At 41.7% G+C, this 25193-nt stretch overlaps 1 long non-coding RNA gene across 1 annotated transcript; it reads right to left on the bottom strand.

Annotated features, from left to right (window-relative positions):
• Window positions 1–535: 535 nt before the first annotated feature.
• On the bottom strand, window positions 536–22448 carry LOC117529941. Its single transcript, XR_004566155.1, has 3 exons — window positions 22087–22448; window positions 5363–5369; window positions 536–558 (listed from the first exon to the last, which is right to left on the bottom strand). It is a non-coding gene; the product is annotated as an uncharacterized LOC117529941 (long non-coding RNA).
• Between the last annotated feature and the right edge of the window lie 2745 nt (window positions 22449–25193).

Raw genomic sequence — 25193 nt, 5'->3', positions numbered from 1 at the left:
GACCTTTGGGGTTTGTGATTGGATTAAGACTTCAAGGTCCAGGATTTTAATGACTTCCTTGGGTCGCCTATCAGAAATGTATCTGTATGAGGGAAACTGTTGAATTCATGTCTCTGTGCCTTTAGGCTTTGACCCTTTGACATGGGGAAGAGTTTATGGAGTCATGAGCTTGCTTCACATCTTACTGGATGGTCGTGATAAACCTACCATCCCTGGTTCTCAAAACCAGGGTCTAAGTGGCTCTACTCTACTCTTTTCTACTCTTCTATTTTACTCTTCCTTTTAGATATTTAGATATACCTTAGTATACTAGCATAGTTTCACCATAGAATTGGAATATAATATAAGATATCCCTACTGAATTTTCATGAGACTTGGGCACTAGCCATGACCAAAGGTTTGATGTCTTTGGTGCTGGGTCTCCACAGAGGATCATTGGGTACCACTGGAATGACTTTGTCTCAAACAAAAGGCTAATTAGGGAAACTAAAATGAGGATTATCATTTGCATTGGGACTGAGATTCAGCTACAACGTTTTGGCCACATGGCGCGTTTCTCTGTGCATGATCCAGAACACAGGCACCTCAGTACTGAGGACCAAAGTTTGACTACATTACACCCATTTTGGCATCTCTTCACTGGCTTCCTGCCCCAGTGAGATCAGATTTAAAGGTTCTGGTACTAGCCTATAAAATTGTTCACGGACTGGCACCTCCCTACCTAGGTGACCTAAGTAAACCCTACGTACCAGCCCGGACTTTGCATTCTCAAGGTGCAGGACTACTTAGTGTCCCAAGGGTGAATAAAAAGTCTGTGGGTCAGAGAGCTTTCTCTTATTGTGCCCCTGTTCTGTGGAATGATCTCCCTGCATCAATAAAACATTCAGATTCTGTAGAGACTTTCAAGTCCAGACTTAAGACGCACTTACTGTATTTTCCCTTTCGTATGACTAGCATACTGGCATAGTATATTTCTATGCTTTTTATTCTTTTAATTCATTTTATTAGGAAACGGAGCGTGCCGCAGCATCAACTTGATCTAAATTCTGGGTCTTTTAGTGAAGCTTAGGGCTAGTGATCAGCGATTACCTTAGTATTTCTTCTGTTTTTCTTGTTCCTTAATGCTGACAAACTACACTGTATTTCTTGTCTTGCTGGTGCTTGATTCTGCTTTTTTGCTTTTCTCTCTGTTTGAGGTGCAGCTCCATCCAGAGATGGGTGTGTTGTCTGTTCCAGAAACCGTCCTGTGCACCAGCAACATTTCCTGTATGTTCGTTTTGTGAATTATTCTGTAATTTATGTCTGTAGCATGGCCCAAGCAGATGGTCACCCCTTTGAGTCTGGTCTGCTTGAGGTTTCTTCCTCAGAGGGAGTTTTTCCTTACCACTGTTGCTCTGGGGGTTAGTGAGGTTTGACCTTACTTGTGTGGAGCACCTTGAGGCAACCTTGTTGTGATTTGGTGCTATATAAATGAAAAGAAATTGAAATTGACCCCAGCTGCTGGCAAAGGCCAAGGGAACACTGCTGCTTCACCAAGATGCTACTATGGTTAGATGATTACCTTCAAGAGGTCTGAATAGACCATTTGTCTGCATGGGTTATTGCCATCTAAGACCCGGTGTAGCTCCATGGTGTGGTGGACGTGGTGACATGCGTCACCGGTACATGCTCTCAGACCTGATCTTCATATTCAAATGACATATGGACAATATGTAAGGACACTGAATATTTAGTTGCTGTCATGGTACAGGGTGGTTTTGGTCTGTTTTGTGGTTTCTGGGTGCAGATTTGTGTGTGTCTGTCTGTGTTTACTTCCACCTCCTGTCAAGTTCCAGCCTAATTTAGCTCCTTTGTGTTTTTTCACTCATGTTCCTCTTTTGATTGTTACTTCACTGGTTGTCTTCAGTTATTACTCACCCAAGCATTGATTCCTTTTCCTTTCGACGGTTTGCAGCTGTTTGTTAATTCCACTTCTGTTTGTAGGTGTGTGTCTCCCTTCACAGCTGTTTCTTGTCTTCATATGTGCTTTGCATGGTCTGATAAACACATACACTGTATTATTCCTTGATTTTCAGTTAATCTGTGATGGTTCTTTCTCCATGTCCTGTATGATGTTTCTTGCTATTCTCCCAACATTTTTCCATATGCATTGACCTTCCTTCATCATCCTGGAGGCTGTTACCAACTGGTAATAAATTATTCTTTTATGTCCATCTACTCATCTGTGCACTCATCGCTTCTGTCTGTCTGTCCAATTTCAGCATAAATCCTGACTGACTATGTATAAAAGTCTCCCTAATTCCTAAACGATTAAGGCAATATTTTTGTTCCACCTCTCAAATTAAAGCTAAAACTCACACTCAATAGCATTTATTTATTCATTTGTCTGTCTTTTAGCAAGAATACGTCAAAACTACTGCACAGATTTTGATGAAATTTTGACCACAGATAGATATTAGACCATGGAAGACTGCATTATATTTTGGAGATGATCCAGATCCAGATTCTGGATCAAGATTTCACTTTAGGCTTTGAAGAATTACATCAAAACTACTTCACAGATTCTCACCAAATTTGCACCACAGACTACACTGAATTTTGGAGTTGATCCACATTCAGATTCTGGCTCAGGGTATCACTTTATACAGGCGTTGGCAGATTACACCAAACTACTTAAGCCCCATTAAGATGACTACCAATTAGCAATGTGTGTGAGCTTCAATAACAATGTCACAGATATTATTTTAAATGGGAATTACAGAAGCAAATCAAGTCAACCTTGATTTGCTGAAAGTGGCTAAAGAGATGATGCCTTGATGGGAAGAAAGCAACGTATGTCCACTATAGGTCCCAAGGCCTATTGGTGCTGGTGCTTATCCCTGGATACCATAGCATGAAGCAGATGGCAATCTACGGCTCTCCTTTATGGGGTGCAAGTCAACCGCAAATTCTTCCCCATCCAGCGCTGGGACATATTTACAGCTTGGTGGAATGGGACGATGCAGATACAGTGTTTTGTCCAATTACACAGATGGGTAGCATTACAGGGAATCAAACCTGTGTCTACATATTGGTACTCTAACTCCTATCTTACTGAGTTACCTGCTTGTGATGAAAAAAATGTAATGAAAGCAAATGTGGCAAATTAGAAAAAAAAAAAAATCATAATGACATGGAACTGAAAATTGTGTAATATTCATGAAACTGAGTTCATCTGAAATCTAATTTTCTCTAATTGAGGAGGTATAAAATAATTGAGTTCTCACTGGAGGTTGGGGCAAACAATTCCCTGTGTCATGTTGTGCTGTTTCTCATTGCATGATGAAGGAATTAACTTCACCCTTGCATTAAAAAAGTATTTTAAGATTAAATTCAAGATTGAAACAACTTTATTGATCCCTAAAAGGGCGATTCATATCACACCCAATTACCTCAGACAAAAAATACAATAATTAATCTACAATTATTACTAGTTGAACGTAATAATGGCACACATCAGAATTAAAACATCGCACATATACATTTGATTGTTTATGTACGCTAAACTTTAAGATAGTCCGTCATCTGAAATGAGGTGTGGTGTGAGTGTGGGGTGGCCGCAGCAGTCTCCTGCACAGCCACGAGCTTGGGGAAGAGGTAAAGGCCACTGCAGTTCAGAGCCACGCAGCCTCCTGAGGGGGGAGGAGTGGCAGGATGCAGGCAGGGGGTGGTAGGGGTGGGTTGTGCGTCATGTGAGCAGATGAGATGAGTTTGTATCAGTCAGATGAAACTGTATCAGTTTCAGTGTGTGCATAATGTCTGGACTTGCCTTGACAACATCAGACTGTAGGGGAGGACAGAAGATAAGAAGGGAAGCTGAGTGGTTCACCAAGACCGTAGAAATTCTTCTGGAGGAGACAGCGGGGCCTTTCGACCTTTGGAGGCTGATAAGCCTCCCATGTTAAGGGTTGAGCAGAGAAACATATTTGCAGCTCCTCTGACCGACAAAATCCAATTTATGAGTATTCCCTGGTCTCCGACATCTTCCTTTGTAAGGCATACATTTGCTCCGAGATGTTATCCAACTTATGTCTGAGTTCAAGGGTTAACACAGTCTGAGACTGTATCGCCTTGCCCAACTCATTAATCATGACGGACAGGTGAGGGGTTATGGTTCTGGTAGTAGCCATCTTGCCAATTCTCCGGTAGGTCAGGGCAGCACATAAACCAAATAAGCACCAGCCCTCCCACAATAAAACCAAATATAATAAATCTTTGACGTCCTCCACAGAGAGTGGTACCGAGCACGCAACACGCCACTTCTCCCAGACGTCGAGAACATAGCCTGCATGGTAGGTTCCATCTGGGCATGCAGGGTACCCCAGCCCTGATTTCTGTGTTGAAAAAAATGGTGTCAGTAGCGTTCAGAGACCAACTGATCAGTTCCATGGTTAATCCAAATGTAGTTCGACGAATTCACAGTCTGGTGAAGTTGGGACTTTTGAAGGCTGAAGCAGAGATAGTAAAGCACAGAGGGGGAGGAGAGAGGAGGAGATGTGACTGCCCCCGCTGGAGTCCCAAGCTGAAATAATTTTTAACCAATGTCCTTGAATCACACTCAAGAAGCCAACCATCGGTGGACTTCTGCGAGCACTAACTGAATGCAAGTGGGAATATCTGCAGTGCTTCTTGCAAAGTGTTTGATTCAGATGATCAGGCTGCTGTCTGGACTTGCTGAGAATCAATCAATCAATCAACTTTTTTCTTATATAGCGCCAAATCACAACAAACAGTTGCCCCAAGGCGCTCCATATTGTAAGGCAAGGCCATACAATAATTATGAAAAACCCCAACGGTCAAAACGACCCCCTATGAGCAAGCACTTGGCAACAGTGGGAAGGAAAAACTCCCTTTTAACAGGAAGAAACCTCCAGCAGAACCAGGCTCAGGGAGGGGCAGTCTTCTGATGAGACTGGTTGGGGCTGAGGGAAAAAAACAGGAAAAAGACATGCCGTGAAGGGGGGCAGAGATCGATCACTAATGATTAAATGCAGAGTGATGCATACGGAGCAAAAAGAGAAAGAAACAGTGCATCATGGGAACCCCCCCACAATCTACGTCTAAAGCAGCATAACCAAGGGATGGTCCAGGGTCACCCGATCCAGCCCTAACTATAAGCCTTAGCGAAAAGGAAAGTTTTAAGCCTAATCTTAAAAGTAGAGAGGGCATCTGTCTCCCTGATCTGAATTGGGAGCTGGTTCCACAGGAGAGGAGCCTGAAAGCTGAAGGCTCTGCCTCCCATTCTACTCTTACAAACCCTAGGAACTACAAGTAAGCCTGCAGTCTGAGAGCGAAGCGCTCTAATGGGGTAATATGGTACTACGAGGTCCCTAAGATAAGATGGGACCTGATTATTCAAAACCTTATAAGTAAGAAGAAGAATTTTAAATTCTATTCTAGAATTAACAGGAAGCCAATGAAGAGAGGCCAACACGGGTGAGATATGCTCTCTCCTGCTAGTCCCCGTCAGTACTCTAGCTGCAGCATTCTGAACCAACTGAAGGCTTTTTAGGGAACTTTTAGGACAACCTGATAATAATGAATTACAATAGTCCAGCCTAGAGGAAATAAATGCATGAATTAGTTTTTCAGCATCACTCTGAGACAAGACCTTTCTGATTTTAGAGATATTGCGTAAATGCAAAAAGGCAGTCCTACATATTTGTTTAATATGCGCTTTGAATGACATATCCTGATCAAAAATGACTCCAAGATTTCTCACAGTATTACTAGAGATCAGGGAAATGCCATCCAGAGTAACGATCTGGTTAGACACCATGCTTCTAAGATTTGTGGGGCCAAGTACAATAACTTCAGTTTTATCTGAGTTTAAAAGCAGGAAATTAGAGGTCATCCATGTCTTTATGTCTGTAAGACAATCCTGCAGTTTAGCTAATTGGTGTGTATCCTCTGGCTTCATGGATAGATAAAGCTGGGTATCATCTGCGTAACAATGAAAATTTAAGCAATACCGTCTAATAATACTGCCTAAGGGAAGCATGTATAAAGTGAATAAAATTGGTCCTAGCACAGAACCTTGTGGAACTCCATAATTAACTTTAGTCTGTGAAGAAGATTCCCCATTTACATGAACAAACTGTAATCTATTAGACAAATATGATTCAAACCACCGCAGCGCAGTGCCTTTAATACCTATGACATGCTCTAATCTCTGTAATAAAATTTTATGGTCAACAGTATCAAAAGCAGCACTGAGGTCCAACAGAACAAGCACAGAGATAAGTCCACTGTCCGAAGCCATAAGAAGATCATTTGTAACCTTCACTAATGCTGTTTCTGTACTATGATGAATTCTAAAACCTGACTGAAACTCTTCAAATAGACCATTCCTCTGCAGGTGATCAGTTAGCTGTTTTACAACTACCCTCTCAAGAATCGGAAGGTTGGAGATTGGCCTATAATTAGCTAAGATAGCTGGGTCAAGTGATGGCTTTTTAAGTAATGGTTTAATTACTGCCACCTTAAAGGCCTGTGGTACATAACCAACTAACAAAGATAGATTGATCATATTTAAGATTGAAGCATTAAATAATGGTAGGACTTCCTTGAGCAGCCTGGCAGGAATGGGGTCCAATAAACATGCCGATGGTTTGGATGAAGCAACCAATGAAAATAACTCAGACAGAACAACCGGAGAGAAAGAGTCTAACCAAATACCAGCATCACTGAAAGCAGCCAAAGATAACGATACATCTTTGGGATGGTTATGAGTAATTTTTTCTCTAATAGTCAAAATTTTGTTAGCAAAGAAAGTCATGAAGTCATTACTAGTTAAAGTTAATGGAATACTCAGCTCAATAGAGCTCTGACTCTTTGTCAGCCTAGCTACAGTGCTGAAAAGAAACCTGAGGTTATTCTTATTTTCTTCAATTAGTGATGAGTAGAAAGATGTCCTAGCTTTACGGAGGGCTTTTTTATAGAGCAACAAACTCTTTTTCCAGGCTAAGTGAAGATCTTCTAAATTAGTGAGACGCCATTTCCTCTCCAACTTACGGGTTATCTGCTTTAAGCTACGAGTTTGTGAGTTATACCACGGAGTCAGACACTTCTGATTTAAAGCTCTCTTTTTCAGAGGAGCTACAGCATCCAAAGTTGTCTTCAAAGAGGATGTAAAACTATTGACGAAATACTCTAACTCCCTTACAGAGTTTAGGTAGCTACTCTGCTCTGTGTTGGTATATGACATTAGAGAACATAACGAAGGAATCATATCCTTAAACCTAGTTACAGCGCTTTCTGAAAGACTTCTAGTGTAATGAAACTTATTCCCCACTGCAGGGTAGTCCATCAGGGTAAATGTAAATGTTATTAAAAAATGATCAGACAGAAGGGAGTTTTCAGGGAATACTGTTAAGTCTTCTATTTCCATACCATAAGTCAGAACAAGATCTAAGATATGATTAAAGTGGTGGGTGGGCTCATTTACTTTTTGAGCAAAGCCGATAGAGTCTAATAATAGATTAAATGCAGTGTTGAGGCTGTCATTCTCAGCATCTGTGTGGATATTAAAATCGCCCACTATAATTATCTTATCTGAGCTAAGCACTAAGTCAGACAAAAGGTCAGAAAATTCACAGAGAAACTCACAGTAACGACCAGGTGGATGATAGATAATAACAAATAAAACTGGTTTTTGGGACTTCCAATTTGGATGGACAAGACTAAGAGACAAGCTTTCAAATGAATTAAAGCTCTGTCTAGGTTTTTGATTAATTAATAAGCTGGAATGGAAGATTGCTGCTAATCCTCCGCCACGGCCCGTGCTACGAGCATTCTGACAGTTAGTGTGACTCGGGGGTGTTGACTCATTTAAACTAACATATTCATCCTGCTGTAACCAGGTTTCTGTTAGGCAGAATAAATCAATACGTTGATCAATTATTATATCATTTACCAACAGGGACTTAGAAGAGAGAGACCTAATGTTTAATAGACCACATTTAACTGTTTTAGTCTGTGGTGCAATTGAAGGTACTATATTATTTTTTCTTTTTGAATTTTTATGCTTAAATAGATTTTTGCTGGTTATTGGTGGTCTGGGAGCAGGCACCGTCTCTACGGGGATGGGGCAACGAGGGGATGGCAGGGGGAGAGAAGCTGCAGAGAGGTGTATAAGACCACAGCTCTGCCTCCTGGTCCCAACGCTGGACAATACATGGGGTCCCCAAACAGCTCCTGGACATCTTAGCCAGCCTCCACACAGATACTGTGAGTTTTTTCCAAATGAAGACTGGATGTTGGTCAGGCTGTGGAAACCAGTGGCTTTGGTGCTTTTGTTGGTGAAGAACGGATTACTGACCTTGACTGTGGACAATGTTGTCATATTTTCAAATTCAATGGATATTTATGTCATTAAAAATTTTATTGTGCTATTTGTCTTTTATTTCTTTCATTTAATCGTGTCTTTAAATTGTGCTTTTTAATCTTTTAATTATTTTTAATCTGTTTTTAAATTGTTTTTATGTGAAGTGCCTTGAGACAATGTTGTTGTGAGTTGGCGCATTATAAATTGAATAAATTAGTTAAATTAAATTAATTCAATTAAATTAATTTAATTAATTAAATTATACCGTGATCCCAGGACTTGTGAAGCTGAGTGAGCAATAAGAGTGTCTGGGTTTGTGATGGTCCTGGATCAAGAGTAACATCCAGGCCTTCACTTACTTCCTAGATTCTTCCATCAGGATTGCATCTGTATGTAGTGAAAATTTTGAATTTGTAGAGGCATTCAGTTAACTATGCAATAACACAAATGTCTATGAGTGCTCTCTCTTGTTTACCCTTTGAAATCAAGAAATGCCTGGGAAGAGCTTACAGTGTTATGATTTCGCTGGACATAGGTGTTTGGCGGGGCAGCACGGTAGCTTAGTGATTAGCACTGTTGCCTCACAGTGAGAAGGTCGTGGGTTTAATTCCCACCTGTGGCATTTCTGTGTAGAGTTTGCATGTTCTCCCCGTGTTTGCATGGGTTTCCTCCTGGTGCTCCGGTTTCCTCCCACATCCAAAGACATGCGGGTTAGGTGGACTGGAATCTTTTAATTGTCCATAGGTGTGTGAGTGGGTGTGTATGTGTTCGTTTGTGTGTTTGTGGCCCTGTGACAGACTACCCCACCTCGCGCTCTATGACTGCTGGGATAGGCTCCAGCCCCCCGCAACCCTTAATTGGACTAAGCGGTTGAACATGAGTGTGTGTGTGTGTGTGTGAGGTGTTTGGCGATGCTGATATCTTTGTTGGAGACTGAAGATCCAGGTCTTTAGTGTCCTGATGCTTCCTCTTATGGCATGGTTGAGACACTAATCAATTGCCAAAGGTGATGACTGGATGGCTTTGGTACGATATCTTTGGAGGATCCTTGGGTACCCAACAGAGAGATGGCCACTTTCAGTAAGTGTGGATGGGTTGGCTGTCTCCATAGATGGTTACTATCTAGGATTCAAGACTTAATTTTCCATCACCCTCTCAATGGACCATCCAAGTTACCATCTGCCACATACTTTCACCACGCAAGTGCAGTGTCAGAAGTAATAATCTTAGAATTGTCCGTGTTATATTTACAGAGACTCAAATAGTCCTCTTGTTCATCAAGGTTGGAGACAGGTCTGAGTCTTTGCCACTAACCAGCATCCTAGACTAGATGTTTTTGGCATTAAGTCTCTTTGGAAGATCCATGGTTACTTTTGAGAGGTGAGGTTGACTGCCTGGGTGGTTACTGTCCATGATTCAAGGTGGTTCCGTGATGTGGCAGGTGGAGCATCATCCAGCAGCAGGGCATTCTCTGAGACCTGACCCTTTTCTTTGAGCTGCAGAAGTAGAGCTGGAAGACAAGGTGCCCAAAATGGATGTCATGCACCACATCGTAGTAGCACTGCATCCCTTTAAACCCTCCAGAGGGATCTGAGAAGAGCTTATTACAGGGCGCGGTGTTTTGCAAGCCCCTTAATGGAGTTAGCTTTATATCACTCCAAAGTACTTTTGTCCTTTGGGGAACAGATGCACCTTACAGCTGAATGAAACTCAGGCAAACGTCTCACTGTGTTTGTCCTTCAGCTCTAGAAGTGTTTCTGTTGTTGTTCTGGGACTCACAGGGTATTTGCACTGGGTAGTTAGCCAAGTGCTCATTGAAATCCAAAACAAACGATGCCTGGGTGCAGAAATGATAAAAGAGTACCAGCACAGAAATGGATAAAATGAAATGCAGCTGTTATGTTGGGGATGGTGGGAGAGAGTGCTACTCTGTCGCTTGATGCAGCAGTTTATGGCAAAAAGATGTAAATATATTCAGCTACTAATTGACAACATGTCATATGTTCCAAGACCTTCCTCTGAACATGTTCCTCTCTGCGTGTTTCTCATTCTCTCCCAAATCTTGTCTCTGTCTCTTTCTTGGGAGCGAAGAGTGAAAATAGAAGCATTCATTTATTCATCGATTGAACATCAGAGGACTTAGACGCAGCCAGGGTGTGGGAGTGACAATCAGTGGAACAGATAGACAAGCTGAGGTGACGAGGGGCAACAACGGTCATGGGGTGAAAGTAACGCAAAATCAAATGGTGGAAACATGTTGAAGGGGAAAAAAGTGCAACATTTTGCGACGGTATGATTACATCACAACACAGAAAATCAGGCAACAGGAAAAAAAATAGTACTCATCTTATGACGCTGTATGTCAGTTGTTAAAACAGTAGATTTTTTTAAAATATCAAGAAGTTCAATGTTAAGATGCCGCATGCGCAGCGTGCTACCTCCCTGTTCTCCCTTCCTGAGCAACTCTGTAAAGTCTCCATGTTTTTTGAAAATACATCATTGTCCCCCCCCCCCCCCCCCCCCCCCAAAAGAGGAGGTACTGCTGGCCCACCACCACAAGATGGCGCCCTGCTTGAAGTGCGGGCTTCAAGCACGAGAGGGCGTCGGAGCAACCAGGAGTGACAGCTGTCACTCATCATCCGTACCAGCTGTCACTCATCCACTACTCATCACCACCACCATAAAGGCCGGACTGCAACTCCACCTCCCCGCCGAGAAATCAGCTACCATTCAGGTAACTTTCTCTGCTGACTCAAATCATTGAGTGATAACCTGAACTTCTTTTGCAGCCGTTATCCTGTGGTGTTCTGCCTTATCTGTGGGATTGGCATTTGGTGTGATCAGCGACGGCTTCGCCTCACACCCCAAACCAAGATAAGTGGTTAAACAGGAGCTGCACGAGTGTGTGATTGGAGGTGGAGGTTCTCCCTCCTTTACTAAACACTGACTGTGGGAGTACTGAGTGTGCGAACTCACACTCATCAGGACTGTCTCTGTTTTCTGCCAGCAGTACCGGGTCTGACTGCTGAAGACAGCGGCCACCTGGGGTGCAGGGCTTGGCGGCTCCGGTGTTCTTCAGCTCCGTTGGTGGTGGAAGCTGTGTGGGGATCCAGCTCTTCTCTCGCCAGGCGTCTTCTATCATCGAGCCTGCCCACACGTCACCTGGTGTATGATTGACAGTCCACCATATTGTCATTGTCTGTACGTTGTTGTGCGATTCACAACATTAAATTGTTACTTTTGGCTTATCCATTGTCCATTCATTACCGCCCCCTGTTGTGGGTCCGTGTCACATCACTTTCACAACACTCACCCTGCAAGTAAAAAAAGAAGAAGAGTAGCAACAAAAGAAGAGCCTGCAGCAGTTTGGAGAGTTTTGATATGAATTTGATGGAGCTCAGTTTCCACAGCGACCAGGCTCAGTAGGCAACAACTGTTGGGAAGCAACAGATGACAATACCAAATCAGAAAAGGTTTGGACAGTATGGAAAGTACAAATTAACCCTCTGGGGTCCGAGGGCATTTTTTGGACAGGTCACTCACCTGGCATAAATGTGAAATGCATAAATGCATAAAAAATGTTAACAGCTCTCCCTGCATCCCACAATCAAGTTTTCTGTCTCTTTTTTTCAGGATAACCTGTGCTTTCATAATATATATGCTTTTGTTGAGTTTTATAAGTGTAATAAAGGTTTACAATCAAAAATAAGGAAGGAAAAAGTAAAGCGGAAAATAATTTTCCACACACATTTATTCAAAACACACAGCAAACTATAATAAACAACTGCTTTGACACTTTATAAAGGTAATTTGAGGTCTTGTGTGAAGGACTGTACAACAAAAAGGTTTAAACAATAAACACAAATGCACATTTTGAACAATATATACAAAATGGTCTATGCGTTTTTTTTTGTCTTCATGGTAAAAGCAACAGAGTTATACAGGAACATTCACATGCAAACAAGTGGAGCAATCCTGACAGTTACACACTCTTTGTTTGAGCATGTGAGATTGTCATCAGAGGCTCTCCGTCTGCTCCGTCTGCTTTCAGTGATCGCTGTGCGTAATGGCGCAGGGTTCATTTGGAGCCCAATAGTATGTACTCATTGGAGCACCCAGGGGGCTATTCAAACGGGCCAACTAGTAACACATCACTCCTGAAAACGATCTTTTGCTTTTCATGTGAGGTGAATCTGCCCTACGATTGGATTTAACATGTTTATTAGACCCCATTCCTACCAGGCTGCTCAAGGAAGCCCTACCATTATTTAATGCTTCGATCTTAAATATGATCAATCTATCTTTGTTAGTTGGCTATGTACCACAGGCTTTTAAGGTGGCAGTAATTAAACCATTACTTAAAAAGCCATCACTTGACCCAGCTATCTTAGCTAATTATAGGCCAATCTCCAACCTTCCTTTTCTCTCAAAAATTCTTGAAAGGGTAGTTGTAAAACAGCTAACTGATCATCTGCAGAGGAATGGTCTATTTGAAGAGTTTCAGTCAGGTTTTAGAATTCATCATAGTACAGAAACAGCATTAGTGAAGGTTACAAATGATCTTCTTATGGCCTCGGACAGTGGACTCATCTCTGTGCTTGTTCTGTTAGACCTCAGTGCTGCTTTTGATACTGTTGACCATAAAATTTTATTACAGAGATTAGAGCATGCCATAGGTATTAAAGGCACTGCGCTGCGGTGGTTTGAATCATATTTGTCTAATAGATTACAATTTGTTCATGTAAATGGGGAATCTTCTTCACAGACTAAAGTTAATTATGGAGTTCCACAAGGTTCTGTGCTAGGACCAATTTTATTTACTTTATACATGCTTCCCTTAGGCAGTATTATTAGACGGTATTGCTTAAATTTTCATTGTTACGCAGATGATACCCAGCTTTATCTATCCATGAAGCCAGAGGACACACACCAATTAGCTAAACTGCAGGATTGTCTTACAGACATAAAGACATGGATGACCTCTAATTTCCTGCTTTTAAACTCAGATAAAACTGAAGTTATTGTACTTGGCCCCACAAATCTTAGAAACATGGTGTCTAACCAGATCCTTACTCTGGATGGCATTACCCTGACCTCTAGTAATACTGTGAGAAATCTTGGAGTCATTTTTGATCAGGATATGTCATTCAAAGCGCATATTAAACAAATATGTAGGACTGCTTTTTTGCATTTACGCAATATCTCTAAAATCAGAAAGGTCTTGTCTCAGAGTGATGCTGAAAAACTAATTCATGCATTTATTTCCTCTAGGCTGGACTATTGTAATTCATTATTATCAGGTTGTCCTAAAAGTTCCCTAAAAAGCCTTCAGTTAATTCAAAATGCTGCAGCTAGAGTACTGACGGGGACTAGAAGGAGAGAGCATATCTCACCCATATTGGCCTCTCTTCATTGGCTTCCTGTTAATTCTAGAATAGAATTTAAAATTCTTCTTCTTACTTATAAGGTTTTGAATAATCAGGTCCCATCTTATCTTAGGGACCTCGTAGTACCATATCACCCCAATAGAGCGCTTCGCTCTCAGACTGCAGGCTTACTTGTAGTTCCTAGGGTTTGTAAGAGTAGAATGGGAGGCAGAGCCTTCAGCTTTCAGGCTCCTCTCCTGTGGAACCAGCTCCCAATTCAGATCAGGGAGACAGACACCCTCTCTACTTTTAAGATTAGGCTTAAAACTTTCCTTTTTGCTAAAGCTTATAGTTAGGGCTGGATCAGGTGACCCTGAACCATCCCTTAGTTATGCTGCTATAGACGTAGACTGCTGGGGGGTTCCCATGATGCACTGTTTCTTTCTCTTTTTGCTCTGTATGCACCACTCTGCATTTAATCATTAGTGATCGATCTCTGCTCCCCTCCACAGCATGTCTTTTTCTTGGTTCTCTCCCTCAGCCCCAACCAGTCCCAGCAGAAGACTGCCCCTCCCTGAGCCTGGTTCTGCTGGAGGTTTCTTCCTGTTAAAAGGGAGTTTTTCCTTCCCACTGTAGCCAAGTGCTTGCTCACAGGGGGTCGTTTTGACCGTTGGGGTTTTACATAATTATTGTATGGCCTTGCCTTACAATATAAAGCGCCTTGGGGCAACTGTTTGTTGTGATTTGGCGCTATATAAAAAAATTGATTGAATTGATTGATTGATTGATTTTGGAAAACCATGTGACGGCGAACCAATTCCAGTTGAACACTCACATTGCACACATCATCACACAGCTTCTATGAGGAGTACAAAGATGGCTGATGGCTGGCTCGAAAGTCCGCGGAGTTAAGCCTAGTTTACACATAGACGGTTTTGTCGGCAGGCAGTACGTAGACCGAAGTTCGCGGTAGTTCCACCTGTTTTCGCGGTGGAAAGGGGCGGAGCATTTCGCCGGTGTTTTGGCTGCCTTACTATCCGCAAATACACGGATAAAACGCCGCTAAATCTGCCGACTAAAGCGACGTTTTGACGCCGTAGCATCCGGCACACGTCAGGCAACGGGGGTTAATACCCAGTTCTATCCTTTACAATCGCAGGTTAAGACACGCGTGAGAACGGCGGTGTTCTGCTGCCGCCGATAATGCCCTGTGTACCGCTGGATTTATCCAGGCAAATCCTGCGTTACTCCAGGAACTTTTGCATATAGGCACCGCCCCCAGAGTATAATAGGCTGAAGCCTCTGTCACTTCAGGGGGAGGGAGATCATCCTCAGCCTTTTCTTCTCCTTCCTTTCCCCCTCCACCACAGGGCTACCCTCTGCTTCTGAACCAGACCTCTTGGTAAGTCCTTGCCACTGCCAATTTTCTTTTAGGAGGGATACTGGAGCTTCTCTGCAAAAATATCTGGAGCTGGCCGCGAGTGAGAGGCGTGCATGCAGCGCGCTAGCGTTTTTATATTGACCGCCGCCTGTCGGCCATTTGGAACGCCGTTAACCAGGAGGTGGCATTTAGAACGGCGTACTGTCCACTAGCACCGCCGTTTTGTCTGCCTCTGTTGCCGGTTAAAACGCCCTTGAGGATGCCGATGTGGGCTCTATCACCGTTTTACACACCATTGATTAGGGATACAATGCCGGCCGCCAATTACGACGGTGTAAACTGCGGCACTACAGGAAGGGGCAGGATGAAACGGCGATTAAAAAGTATCAAACGCCGTTGTTCGTATTGTCTCCGTCGTCACGCGAATTTTCCAGGAGCGCTCCCGGCATTATTCGACATGTTGAATAATTTTTTCAACGATTCACGGTAAAGCAGAACTAAGCCACGCCCCCTAGTGCCTGCGTTAACAACGGCGTGTGATCCTTAAGATGGCCAAAAACTCTTCTGGGACGCTTCCGGGAGCTCTTACCGTCTATGTGTAAATGGGGCTTTAACTTTTCAGCAAATAAAAAAAGTATGTTTCTATCTCATATCATTAAAAAGTTATTTATAATTTAGCAAAGCTTGGTCTTAGCCATCGTATACGACAGCGTCGGCCCCAGAGGATTGAAATTCTGCAGTCATTCTTGCATATACTTTAACTTCTGTTTGAATGCAAGATATTTCATGTTTTGGGTGGTCAACTTCCATGTAATTTGTTAACATATATTGATTCCTGCAATTTCAGGCTTGCAGCATATTCCTGAAGGATCTCCAGTTTTTCAACAAATGCATGAAAAAAAATGTTGAAATCTACAGTGCATACTATTATTAAACAAGTCAAGGAATGTGGACAGATTTCACTGAGCAAAGGGTAAGTGTGCAAGCCTGTGATGAACACCCATGATCTTTGATCCCTCAGATGGCACAGCATCAAAAACTCTCATTCATCAATAGCTGATATAACCAAAGGGGCAAGGGATTATTTTGAGAATTTTTTGTCAGGAACTATAACATGCATTTATATTCCAAAATGGCACTTAAAACTATACCGTGCAGAAAAGATGCCTTATTAACCTTATTCAGAAGTGGCATCAACTTCTCTGGGATCGGTGGAACCTGGGTTGGACCATGAAATAATAGAAATGTGCAACATGATCAGTCAAATCAGTATTCCAGATCCAAAGACAAAAAGGACTTTCCAGACTGTTATCAGATACAAGTCCAAAAGCCAGGATCTGTCACGGTATGGGGTTGTGTCAGTGCCCTTGGCAAAGTTAATTTTCACTTCTGTGATGGCAGCAGAAATACAGAAAAGTATTCTGCTTTCAAGATGACATGTTTTCCAGGGAAGCCCATGCATTTTCATTAAGACAATGCAAAACAACATTCTGAACATATTACAAAGGCCTGACTGCGGAAGAACATGCTATGGGGACTGGACTGGACTGACTGCAGTCCTGACCTGGTCCCAGTAGAGACTGCATGGAGAATTTTGAATTGAAAAGTGCATCACAGAACTATCATGACAATGACAATTCTGTACTTTTGCATACCTTTTGTTTGCAGGAACATTGGGAGAAAATAATACTTGAAATGCTTCACCACTTGGTATCCAGCGGTGGCCTGATGAAAAAGGGAAAAGACAAATATAATTTGGAGCCATGTTTCATATTTTGGAAATCTGTACTTAATGTGTGAATTCAAAATAACTTTTTCCAGCATCTCTTGCCAAGAAGTGATTGATTGCTCTGTCTAATCTTTGTAAAAGTGGAGGCAAAGGAAAAAAAAAATGAGTGCATTAGCTCTTGATCTTCTTATGAAAGTCATCCATGTAGGCTGGAATCCTCTGCCAAGGCTTGTGCACACAAAATAATATGACTAACTGGATGAACACCACTTAAATTTGTGCAGGATGTCCATTCAATAAATACAGTTCCAAATCAGAAAATATAGTGATAATATGGTATAATAATAATAATAAGAATAATAAATCTCCTTTTGCACAAATGTTCTATCAAGGCGTTTTTGGGGTGATCCAGTAAAAACACATATCACTTCAAATACACATCAAGTCTGTTTCTGGTGACATTATCTTTCTACTGGCCAATCATCTTGTGATTTCAACAAAAAATAAATAATTTTTATTTATATAATAATTGTTCACAGAGACAATACACAGATGCGGAGCCACAGAGGAGTTGAAAGGGCCTTGCCCTCCTTGTCAGAGTAAAAGTCCCCTTTCGAAGACAATTTTATAAGAAAAATATTAATAACACTGGTATACAAATATTTAGAAGTTGTCTGCTTCTGAAGTAAAACGTGCTATTTATTATGGATTTTGGCATGTTGAATTCAAATATGAAAATAACAATGGCTAATTGGCTACTGTCTCCAAGATATAAAAGGTTTTACATTTTGCATCTACATAATTACATTGTGCTAACAGTAGAGTTTTCATGAAAAATCATAAACATCATTTTTTTAATGTTTCTTTGACTGTTTGTATAATATTTCACCTGTTCTCTTTTTGTAACACTTTACCCTCTGAGGCCGACGCCGTCATATACGAAGGCTAAGACCATGTTTTACTAAATTATAAATAACTTTTTAATTATATGAGATAGAAACATACTTTTTTTTTTGCTGAAAAGTTACCTCTGCGGACTTTCGAGCCAGCCATCAGCCATCTTTGTACTCCTCATAGAAGCTGCGTGATGACGTGCCCAATGTGACTGTCCAATCGGAATTGGTTCACCACCACATGGGTGTCCAAAACTCAATCGTAGGGCAGATTTACCTCACGTGAAAAGCCGAAGATTGTTTTCAGGAGTGATATGTTAGTAGTTGGCCCGTTTGAATAGCCCCCTGGGTGCTCCAATGAGTACATACAATTAGTACACACTCAATGCGCCCTGCGCCATCACGCACAGCAATCAGTGAAAGCAGGAGCACACGGAGAGCCTCTGATGACAATCTCACGTGCTCAAACAAAGAGTGTGTAACTATCAGGATTGCTCCACTAGTTTGCATGTGAGTTACTGGATAACTCTGTTGCTTTCTCTGCGTAAAGCACTGTTTACCGTATCAAATGGACAACAAAACGCATAGACCATTTTGTATATATTGTTCAAAATGTGCATTTGTGTTTATTGTTTGAACCTTTTTGTTGTACAGTCTTTCACACAAGACCTCAAATTACCTTTATAAAGTGTCAAAACAGTTTATTATAGTTTGCTGTGTGTTTTGAATAAATGTGTGTGGAAAATTATTTTTTCGCTTTATTTTTTCCTTGCCTATTTTTGATTGTAAACCTTTATTACACTTATAAAACACAACAAAAACATATATATTCTGAAAGCACAGGTTGTCATGAAAAAAAGAGACATAAAACGTGATTGTGGGATGCAGAGAGAGCTGTTAATAGGAATAATAAATCATTTATGCCAGGCGAGTGAACTGTCCAAAAAATGTCCTCGGACCCCAGAGGGTTAAAAATCAGCAAAAGGGTTATATATTAATCCTTAGTAGCACAATAGTAGCATTTCTTAAAACAACAGCCAATCAACACTTTCAAACATTTTCTTTTTCTTTTTCAATTTCTATTTATTTTCATTTATATAGCGCCAAATCACAACAGAGTTGCCTCAAAGTGCTTCACACAAGTAAAGTCGAACCTTACCAACCCCCAGAGCAACAGTGGTAAGGAAAAACTCCCTCTGAGGAAGAAACCTCAAGCAGACCAGACTCAAAGGGATGACCCGCTGCTTGGGTCATGCTACAGACATAAAGTACAGAACAGTTCACAGAAGCAATTCACAAAACAATTTACAAAACAAATATACAGGAAAAGGTGTTGGTGCACAGGACAGGAGGGTCTACAGCACAAACACCACACCCATCTCTGGATGGAGCTGCTCCTTAAACAGAGAGAAAAAAAACAGAATCAGGCATCAGAAAGACAAGAAATACAGTATAATTTGTCAGCATTAAACAACAAGAAAAACAGGAAATGCTAAGGTGATCCCCGGCCACTAGCCCTAAGCTGCACTAAAAGACCCAGAATTTAGGTAAAGTTGAGGCCGCGGCATGCTCCATTTCAGAATAAAATAAAATAAAAGAGTAAAAAGCATATACTGAACTATGCCAGTATGCTAGCCATACAAAAGGGAAAATAAGTCTGGACTTGAAAGTCTCCACAGAATCTGACTGTTTTATTGACACAGGGAGATCATTCCACAGAACAGGGGCACGATAAGAGAAAGCTCTATGACCCACAGACTTCTTATTCGCCCGAGGGACACAAAGTAGTCCTGCACCCTGAGAACGCAGAGCCCGGGCCGGTACGTAAGGTTTAATTAGGTCAGCTAGGTAGGGAGGTGCCAGTCTGCGAACAATTTTATAGACTAGTAGCAGAACCTTAAAATCTGATTTCACTGGGACAGGAAGCCAGTGAAGATGCCAAAATGGGTGTAATGTGGTCAAACTTTCTGCTTCATGTCAAAAGTCTGGCTACAGCATTTTGAACCAATTGGAGAGCCCTAATGCTGGACTTCAACTTTCCCTTAACGCTTCAACTTTCCCTTAAGGTACTTGTCGACTTCGGTAAACCAGAAAATAAAACATTGCAGTTGTCCAATCTGGAGGAGATAAATGCAAGGATCAGGGTCTCAGCATCAGCCATAGACAGGATGGGAAGAATCTTTGCTATGTTTCACAAGTGGAAGAAAGCAGTCCTTGTAATATTTCTAATGTGGAGGCCAAAGGACAACGTAGGATCAAAAATTGTCTGTGGGTCAAAATTTGTAAAGTTTGACTTCAGAAGATTTCAGAAGCATATTGGCTGTAGACCGGTGTAATAATAGGGAGAGTGAAAATTCTTTTAACAGCTAAAACATCATTCAGTCACTGTTAAGCTGAGTGTTCTAGTTTTACTACTACAGTTCTGCATTAAGTAAAATTGATGACACAAATATCTGTTTAGTTCATTTCAAATAAAGACTATAAATGTAAAGAAGCAGCTTAAAGCTTAAAAAATGTGATTGATTATTAATTAATGAATTGTGAGTTAACAGAAAATCATGTGATTCATTGCGATAAAAAATTTGAATGGATTGGCAGCACTAATGTCCCAATGTTTTCAAATTTTTGGTTGTATATGTAGCCCTAATTTTTATATATTGCATGCATGTTCTATGTTTGAGTGGGGCTACGTATATTTATTGGATGGAACTCCTGCACAAAATCGAACTCATTGAGTTAATCCAGAGATAATTTTTTTTGTTTGTTTGTTTGTTTTCAAGTGTAGCTTTCGACAAGGCAACAAGCTGAGCATCAGATATCTCTGTTTTATTGACACGAATCGTTAACTATCTCATCTCAGATACAACACACGTCCAGCAAAGCACGAAAAAGTGTGAAAAGGTTTTTGTCCTCAGTGAGCGTTTACATTTAAACAGCATTAACCTTCACAAGCATCGGAAGAATACATGACATGGAACAGGATTATCCTCTTAAAAACAGGGGAGGAAACCCTCTCCTGACTACAGGAGTGAAATAATGATAGGAGGATCCTAGGATGCAAAACTCGATACATTCACTCTCTCTTTTTTTTTTTTAAGTCATTGTTCTTCTTGACACAAGATACACGTGAGATAGCATTCCTCCCACATGGTCCAAATAAAAACAGAGGTGAAAATCAGTGCCAACAGTTACAGTGAAAAATGACTGCAAAGGAACAAAAGAGCAAAACTGGAAAGAAGAAAAAAGCAGGATTTTTTTTTTTTATCTTCAAATCCCCAAAAAGGTATTGTCTCATTCCTACTCCCACCCTCCCTTTTTTTTTTATACTATCATACGGTGAACATTCAGCAAAGCAGACCAGAGTGATAGAAAACATTCATGCAAAAAAAAAGAGTGAAAAAAAAGCGCGTTTTTCACACATAGTCACTAACAAGGGAAAGTCGTCTGGATCGACAGCGCTGTCAACAGTCAATGCCTTCAGGTCTTTTAGTGGATGTTCTTGTTGTTGCTGTTCTCTACAGACTTTGCTACTGTTCAGATTTTTTTAAAGAACAAAACCAAACCAAAAAAAATACCAATAAAAATAAGTACATGACCCAATCTAACCCGTGAGGCTGTCAAGTCTTCTGACTAGACTGACCATCCACTCTTCTGTCTGTCCGTCGAACCAAGGGGATCCAACAGTTTTATTATTAACAGTCTTCGATCGGGACCCCCTTCAAAGATGAAAAGACAAAGTCACCGGAGAGGGTTTCTGTAGAAGATCCGGAGCCACAGGGAATGAGGCATCCTGTGTTCCAAAAAAATCTAAAGAAATAAATGAACAAAGCAAAACCAAATTTTCTCTTCTCTTTTTTTTTTTGGCATCTTATTGTTCTTTTCTAAATCTGATGACAGTGTTTGTCTATTTTACAATCATTTTCAAGAGCTTCATTCCAAAATGAGCCCCCCCACCACCAACAAAAGAAATAAAAAAAATGGGTGTACAATGGGAAAACATTCAAATTTCAAAGTTACATTAAAGGGGTCATATTATACATTTTTTGGCATGCTAATGCAGGTCATATGGCATCTTGACAAAGATACAAACATACCAAGAAACAATGTGATGCACACATAAAATAAATAAAAAAATTTAAAACCTATATTCAAGCTTCTAAAGATGCAGGCGCTAACCGGGGAAGTAAGTTGATGACTGGGTGTTTTGGCACTAGGATCCTTGCGTACCTTGTGTCAGCTTACTTAGTGACACTCGGATAAGGAGCATCACTGGCATGATGATGGCATCTATGACATTTTGGCCATACGGCGAGTTTCTCTCAGCGCGATCCAGCATGCCGGTGCCTCAGTACTGAGGAACCCAGTGTCTGGAGAGGGCCAAGGGTTTGCCCATGGCAATGGATCAGTTGTGTGCCCGGGTGGTTGCTATCCAGGACCTACGGGGGGTCCGCGGTGAGCTGGATGCAGCAACATTCGTTTTGTAAAGTTCACAGCTTTTCTACATATATAAAAATTGAACACCAACACCGCTTACATTGTGTGCAGTCGCCACCGATTCTGCAGCAGAAAGCTGGACATTCAAACAGAAATACAAACAAATCAAAGTTGTTTGGAAATAATTTAGAGGCCTAGCTAAAATCTCCAGGGAATGCATTTTAAGCTATGAGATGATAATGCGCTGTAGCTCAACATTCCAGCATTGTGTACCGCCGCTGGGATTTACGTAATGTTCTAGCTGTTTTTGGTGAGAAAATATCTGAGGCTTCAGGGTTTGTTTGTTTTATTTATTGCTAATATGAAATTTGACCTGCTGTTTTGCCTGTTCTTTTAAATAGAAAGGAGCTACTCCCTCTCTCTTCTTACACTCCCACCCATAGGTTGTACGGATGTGTCAAACAAATTTCAGATCAGCTCAGTTGGCCGTCCTACTGATTAAGCAGGAAACTAGATATGGACTTCTGCTAACATATTTTACATACACTTCAAATAAACTATTTCAGGACTAAATCTTTCTTATTACAGAAAAAATTTTACATGAAAATTTTGGGATGTAAGCATCTCTTCCTCTTGGCCGAGTTTGGCGCAGCTTCATGTCATCATAAGCTACCCCTCAGGCACACCACTCGGCAAAAGTCGGGAAAAACATTTGGGGGAGCTCAGTGGATGCTCGGCGGACCCGGCACCACGAGGGGGCGTTTGGGGGCGACGCCCCCTCATGTCATCAACCTCGCCCCCTCGGATGTGAGAGTTATCAAAAATAAAAATAAAAAAGAAAGAAAAAGAAATACTGGAAAATATAGCGCCTCGCAGTTTAGTGGATTTTTTAGCCCAATTTTGCATGCTTTTTTTTTTTTTATAGCGCATTGTGCTGTGTGTCCTCATCAAGCAGGCCGGTGTTCTGTCGAGATGACGGGACACCTGTTGCGGCACCGCGAAGGGAGAGTACGTGCATTGTGTTCTGCATGTCTGTTTATAAGAATCTTCTCACCCAGAAGAAAAAAGTGCGCCAACAACTACCCATAACTGTGTTCTTCACTCGGAAAAAGACACCTGCAGCGAGGTGTGAGTGGAAAAAGGCGCGACAGTGGCGCGGCGCCAGGACGAAGAGGCGCGATCAGAGGAACTGTGAAATACTGGTCAGTCACTATTAATAATTTCTTATGTGTCCAACCTCGTATGTTGATCGTTAAAATTAAATTTGTTAGTTCTAAAAGCCATCATAATTATTTATAGGAAAACGTTCTATTTTTATTTCTCAAACAAATGTTTGGGTCTGAAAACAGGTTGGTCTTATTTTTCTACTAAGGTTTGAACTTTGAGAGTGTTTACACATGAGAGAAAAGTGAGAAAATGTTAATGCCTGTTTGAGAAAAGTGTATAAAGTGTTGTGGCTGGCGTGCCTGGCTGGCTTTTGTTTGTCTTCTGTTTCTGTCTTTTGGTTTTCCTTCCAGGTGGTGCGCGTTTAGGACTGAGTGGCTGTGTGGCTGAGTTACCAGGACCTCACCCTGATCACCTGAGGCTGATCAGGTGCGGCTCGTCAGGACTCACAGCTGTGGTGCATCTACACGGATTGGAACATGGTGGCATTTAAGTCTGGAGTACACAGTGTGTATTTGCCAGAGACTCGACCTTGTGACCAGACGGGTGAGATCGTCGTCTCAAGAGCCATCTCATCATCAGTGGATGCAGAGAATGTCCAGGTTTGATGCATGGTCTGTGAAAGAGGAGGGGGTGAGGTCTCACGCTCGTCAGCACACTTCCTGAGGTACGTTAGGTTTTGTGACTAACATTTATACAGTCAGTAAATGTGGTGTCCCTCACACCTTATTATATTGAGCTGTATGTTAGTCGTTTAATCAGGTTCCACTGCAGTGGAGTTGTGAACAGGGTGTTCCATGCCTGCAGGGTGGGAAGCTGATTTGTAATTAAGCCAGGAAGTGTTTGCTGTTTGTACACCTTTGAGCGGTCTCTCTGTGTGTGGAGTGTGGACTCACATAATGATTTCTTCTTTCACAGACTCGGTTTGTCGCGGCCACCTGGGGGGTGTCGGCGGGGTCCTTGGGTCCGAACTGGTTCTGGCTCTGGACCGTTTGTGCTGCTAGGAGCGCACCGTAATCCACCACGCCAGACCGCGCACTTATTTGTTGTATTTTTTTATCACATCACTGTTATGTATTAAATTCAGTTATCCTTTGTACCGTGCTCTGCTTATTTCATACTGGGTCCTTCAAACGCTGGTCGGTTCTCCGGGCTGCGTCCGACACATAACATAAAGTGTGTAGTGAGGGGTTTTACAGCCTTAAAACGTCTATAATAATTGTAAAAAATAACGCTGTCTACTTCATGGATGTCGCCTGTTGCGGGCTATTTTTAGAACGTAACTCCCGCAATAAATGAGGGACCACTGTACATCTACATGAAAGGTTTATGTGGGGTTAATCTACTGTCTCGTGTCGTTTCTCAGATCAGTTGTTGGTTTGGTTTTGTGGTATGCAGGAGATCACTTGACCGAGGGTCTATACGTTCAAATAATAATAAAAAAATACTGTCATCACTCTTTACTGTTAGTCAGTCTCTTACAACGGTGTAGCCTAAATACACGAGCTTTCTAGGAGCGCACCCAATTCATTACGCACGCTCAGAGGCAGGTACCCTCCGGTGCGCACTTTTTTTGTGTGGGGGGGGGGCGACCCCGCCCCCTGCGATAAACTCATCGCCCCCTTAATATTTTTTTTCTGGCGCCAGGCTTGACTCTCGGCCACCTTGGTTCCTCCTGCACTCAGCTTGTAACAGCACAGAAAAAACACGGCATACACTCTGTCCTGAATTCTTGATGTCTCAGAGTGATTCTTTCTATGCTGAACATAAAATGTAGACACCGACGTGTGGTGAGTGTGCAACAAGTCCAACCCAGAGGTGGCTAGGGATTCAACGGCGCTCCAGAAATTTCAAAGATGTT

The sequence above is a fragment of the Thalassophryne amazonica genome, chromosome 17, assembly GCF_902500255.1.
Source record: "Thalassophryne amazonica chromosome 17, fThaAma1.1, whole genome shotgun sequence".
Taxonomy (NCBI): Eukaryota; Metazoa; Chordata; class Actinopteri; order Batrachoidiformes; family Batrachoididae; genus Thalassophryne; species Thalassophryne amazonica.
The sequence above is the reverse complement of the archived record's forward strand: the minus strand, read 5'-3'. Positions and strand labels throughout refer to the sequence as shown.